We start from the raw sequence: 5,540 nt of genomic DNA on the forward strand, positions 1-5,540 counted from the left end.
AGGCTGGTGTGCTTCTTCCATGTGGGCTTTGTTGCTTCTGAGCTAGATGGCTGCTTGTTTATTTTCAAGCCTTTTAGACCCCAGACGCTGTATCTTTTGATAGCTGGGTACCATCAGCTTTCTTCACTGATATTCCCGCTCAGAGCAGCCAATCCACAGAGAAGTCCATATGGCCGCTCCCACTAAGAGACACAACATCTCTCACTGACCCATAGTCGTACAGGGGACAACACTGGAGACACAGTGTGGGAATTGCACCCAATCTGATCCCACCACACTGAGGCAAAACACTAAGGGGAGGCAACAGAACAGCAATGGGAATAGAGCAATGAAGTCCTTAGGGAATACCAAAAATAGACTTTGGGGCCAGGGCTTGGTGCCCCATCAGACTCAACTGGAAAACATTCCTAAAGGGCAACAAACAGTCCTTGAACTAACTACAAACTTTTCTTTCTTGTGTTTTGTTTTGTTTTGTCATTGGTTTGTTGTATATTTTTGCTTGGTTTTGCTCTGTCTTGTTTTTGTGCATATTATTATCTCCGCAGGTCTGTCTAAATAAGATAGGCTGGATGAACAATCTGGAGGAGAAAACAACGGGCCGACATTTCCACGGGAACATGGGAGAGGGGGAGGTGGGGGGAAAGGAAATGAAGTTAACAAACCCAGGGACAAGGGAACAACAAGCGATCCAAATTGGTGGTGAGGAGGGTGTAGGAGGCAAGCGTTTTATTTTAATTATTCCTTTTCGAAGGTCCTTATTTCTGAAGAAAAGCAAGGCATTTGACTATTCACTCTTTCCATTCCTTGAAGGCTTCCACCCATTCTGGTCAATTCGCAGCCTCCTCATGGCCAAGTGTGAGCATTCTTCCAGGGACACCAGCTGGTTCCTCTTCAATCAATCTCAACAATGCTTGGTATGTGTCGGGGATGTTGAAGCCAATGGTATGCTGTAGCTTACGCCGGTCATCTTCTTCCAGGTGGTTGGAGCCTTGCTCAGGCAAGAGAGCCACTGGCAGTGTCACATTTCAAAGATGTATCCAATCTCCTGGGTCAAATTCTTACAGGAGCGAAGCAGCAAAACGCTGGTGATCTCAGGAACACAGTAGTTGTCAAACACTGAATAGTCACTGGAGGAAGCTTCTGCACTTTGCCTTCATAGCATGCGCTGTAAAAACCATGCTGTATAAGGCAAAGCAGAATATCCCCACACCGTCTGTCAAGGAGGCTTGTCCAAAGACAAAATCCCAGGAGTCTCTTTGGTAAAGATCAATCATTGTGATCCCCACAACACAGAGAGCATGCTCTGGTTTCTTCCTTTTTAAGAATGTCAGGATGTCCCCAGCATGGGTTTATAGGTTTTGGGTGTCATCATTGACACTAAAGAAACATCTTCTTGTAGAAACAGGTGGGTTTGAGGAATTTTACTGTCAAGCCACAGGAAAATGCTTACAGTAGCCCTGAAGTCATGTAATACATGCATCACTGATCAGCCTGGTGTTCCCAAGAGATCCATTAAACTCTATACAGATGCTGCATTTCTCTGGCAAAGGTATCTTTCTTTTAGGATCATTGAAGAACTGTTCAAAGTCTTGAGGGGCCTCATCCAGCCTGATTCTGAGTGCAAGGTGATGGTTCATAGGGCACACTGTGGGGCTGAAAGGCTTCCTTCATCAGGTGCTGCTCCCCGAATGGAAGTTCTCCTACTGCAACACCAGAACGCACACACGTGTGCGTGAGGAGGGGTGGGGGTTAGCGTCTTGGAAATGAGGGCTGTTCTTGCCAGCTGGTTCACATCTTGACAGGCCTCTTGAATTCACCCCACACTCCTAGGCAGAACTTTCTTCCTTCCTTTGAATGGGCCCAACAGCTATTCTACCAGGTGGCTTTGGGAAACAGGCTCCAATTGAAACGTGTACCTTGCACGGGCTGGCAGGTCTGGTGTTGATGGAAGTGTCAGGCGTGACTTCACCCTGCCCACCTTCTGTGGTGGCCGATCTGCATATTTCCATCATAAAGAAATATGAGAAACAATACTAGAGACAATGGTTAAGGCAGCACAGGATCCTGAATGCTAAAGATCTTATTTCCGTAGCCACAGTGGATCCACTGGAGGTTTGCAAGCAGAAAAAAGATAACATTTCATGTGTATTAAAATAATAATAATAAGGATCTACATATAACCATCTCCCTGGGGGATGGACAACTGAAAAGTGGGTGAAGGTAGACGTCGGACAGTGTTAAGATATGACAAAATAACAATTTATAAATTATCAGGGCTCATGGGGGTGTGCGGGGAGGGAGGGAGAAAAATTGAGGAGCTGATTGATGCCAGGGGCTTAGGTGGAAAGGAAATGTTTTCAGAATGATGAGGGCAACGAGTGTGCAGATGTGCTTGACACAATTGATGTATGTACGGTATGTTAGTCTGGGAATTTTAGAAAAACAAATCCACAGAAACTCATATGTATAAGAGAAAGTTTTATATAAAGGGTAAGTGCACATCAAGAAAGCAGTGGCACCCAGTGCTGCCTAAGCCCTCAAGTCCAACATTAACCCCTATGTCCAACACCAATCCACAAAGTCCTCCTCCATTTCATAAAACACACGCAATGACGCCAACTGCAGGAGGAAAGCCGAATCAGTGAACATGTAAACACCTCAGCGCTGGCAGGGGTCTCCACTTGGCTGCTCCAGCACCCAACGCTGCATTGGGGAGTGGGGTGGGGTTGGGGGGAGTCACGCAGCTTCTCCTCAGGGATGTTTTGCAGGAAATTAGCCTTGCCAGCTGAAGCAGGAGACTGGCTAAGGCAATTGCACCCTGGTCCGAACATCAGAAAGCAAGAGCCCTGAGAACTAGAAAGGTGAGGCCCACTGAGCCATTTATCCCGCCACCCTTCAACTAACCCCACGTGTTTATCGGGCAGGTTGGGACAATAAACTACCTTATATGGATTGTGATAAGAGTTGTATGAGCCCCCAATAAAATGATTAAAAAATAATAATGATGTAAGAAATACGAAAAGAGGCTGGGAGCAGAAATAATAATGAGTCCATTTTAAGCTAAGCTGATTTCCACAAATTGGCAAATGTTCATGGGCTCGCTTCCACCTTTCTCACATAAACTATTCCATGCAAACTATTTTATTATACAACTTTACTACTATTACCAAACTTAGCAAGAAGTGTATATTTTGGGTAGACAAATCAAGTCTTGAAGATTTCCAGAAAAGCCACCTCCTAGGGAAGAATGGGAAAGTGAGAAGAGGGCTGGTGGCAGAACTGTGGCCATGTTCTACTAGGGAGCTAAGGAGGGGGCATGGAAGAACAAGAGGCAGGGTCAGAACAAGAAGAGAACCAACAATGTGTAACACGAGTTCAACTACAAACAGGGATGTCTATAATGTGTTTCTAGAAACATTATTCTTTGGTTCCTATTTAAGGCTATTAATGATGACTACTACAGGTTGGCAGCTCAGTGCTGATGGTACAGTGGTGAACACAGCTTTCTAAATGGTTGGCAGTTTAAAACAACTCAGAGGAACAGTGGTAGACAGGACTTACACCAAAAGGTTACAACCTTGAAAAGAGTTCTACTCTGTACACACACACAATATACAGGTTGCCAAGAGTTGGAATTTACTCCACAGCAACTCTAACAGCATCAGCATACCTATTCAAGCTGGGACCATAATGTGTTGGTCTGGGTTGACTAGAGAAACAAATAAATAGAAACTCATATGTGTATAGGAAAGAGCTTTATATACAAGAGCAATTGAATATTGAAAAAAGGCCAGTCCAGATCAAGACCATAAGTCCGATATTAGCCCATATGTCTGATACCAATCTATAAAGTCCTCTTCAGACTCATGAAACACATGTAATCACGCTGAATACAGAAAGATCACAGGCCAGTAGGTGGGAAATCTTATGGATCAAGTGGCGTCGTAAGCATCTCAGCACTGGCAGAGGTCTCCATGTAGCTTCTCCAGCTCCCAGGGCTTTGGCTACATCATATGGTTGCTCGTCAGAAATGTCTCGCAGGAAGTGAGCCTCCACCTGCCTCCAGCAAGCTATTTATCTCCTTATTTGCCTCCAAATGAGGTCATCAAGCTGCGACCTGCTTGGCAGACGAAACACCACCCCTTCACTCTTAATCCTCTCAAATTGACCACAGATTAAATAACTACCACACTGTTCAACATGCTACAGGGCAAATTTATATTTTAAAAGCCCTCTTGTATCTTAACATATGTTAAATTGCATCAACTAAGTAGATTTTGGTTTAGAAATATAACCCTTCTGCATCTTATTTTTGCTATTAACAAATGTATTATATCAATAGTTAAAAAATGAAAAATTGAGTTTAAAACACAGCAGTAAAATTAGTATCTCATTACTGTATAGTTTTTATTCTGATGACCTCAATTTAACAGCATGCGAATTTTAGTTGAAGGAGTCCTTTTAACCTCCTTGAAAGGTCAGGAATTCATACCCACCAACTTCTTCAGGGAAGAAAAATGTGATAATTTGGTTTTATAAAAACTAAAAGCCTACAGAGCCAGTCCTAACCAGAGCCAAACTGACGCCCTCCCTAGAAGCATGTGCTACAGAGAACAACACTAAACCTACAGGTTGGGGAGAGGGGCCAGCTTGCCACACCCACACGGAAGCAAACAAGAAGGAAAAAGAGAGTGTGAGAATCTACATCCCATAATGGCACACCAAGCCTGGAGGACAAGGACCCTGCATGGAGCTGCTACGGCACAGAGAGGACTGTGAGGCCAACAACTCCAGACACAATGTCCCCTGGAGCATACCATGACTGAATACTGGGGACACATGGCGGGGAGTTAGTCAAGCCTGAACCTGCCCCTGCCCCAAAGCAGGGCGAATCAAGAAGGGAGCATAACAGACCATCAATGGGAACAAAGCAAAGTCACAAAGGCCCAGAGGAGCCCAAAAATAGACTTCGGGCTAGGAGGGGCAGTTCCCGCAATTCCCCCAGGACCAGTGGGGAGATAGTCATAAAGCTCAATGGGCAGACCTGGAATTATGTAAGCTTTTTGGTTTTTTTCCTAGCTTTTATTATCTTTTGTTTTTGTCTTTTTATTCGATCTTTTTTTGTCTCCGTTATTGCTGGTTTTACTTACCTATCCTAAGACAGGCCTGGGAACAAGCCTGAGGAGAAAGCAGTGGGACCGATGGTTCCAGGGGGCCTTGTGGGGAGGAAGAAGTTGGGGAAGGGAGTGGTAAGCAAACAGCACCACAGACAGGGGAACAACTAGAGAATTAAAATCAACAATGAGGAAGATGTAGAAATTCTGGGGGTGTTGGAACAACAGCAATCTAGATGAGAGGAATTACTCAGAGGCAGAAGAAGGGCAAACGTGATGGTGGGACAAGAGGGAGGTAAACAGAAACAGAGAAAAGACCTAGGAAGCAAAGCTATGAATAGAGGTATAAACAGGTGTGAACAAATATAAATACATTAATTCATAATAATGGAGGTATTGGCCTATGTACGTATATTTATATGGCAA

The 5,540-nt window shown here is 44.4% G+C and overlaps 1 pseudogene; it reads right to left on the bottom strand.

The window, feature by feature from the left end:
• Positions 1-755: 755 nt before the first annotated feature.
• Positions 756-5,540, bottom strand: part of LOC105978737 — a 97,810-nt pseudogene continuing 93,025 nt past the window's right edge.

This window comes from Echinops telfairi, unplaced genomic scaffold (assembly GCF_000313985.2).
Source record: "Echinops telfairi isolate 266 unplaced genomic scaffold, ASM31398v2 ScPeMD7_3533;HRSCAF=4204_0, whole genome shotgun sequence".
NCBI classification, from domain to species: Eukaryota; Metazoa; Chordata; class Mammalia; order Afrosoricida; family Tenrecidae; genus Echinops; species Echinops telfairi.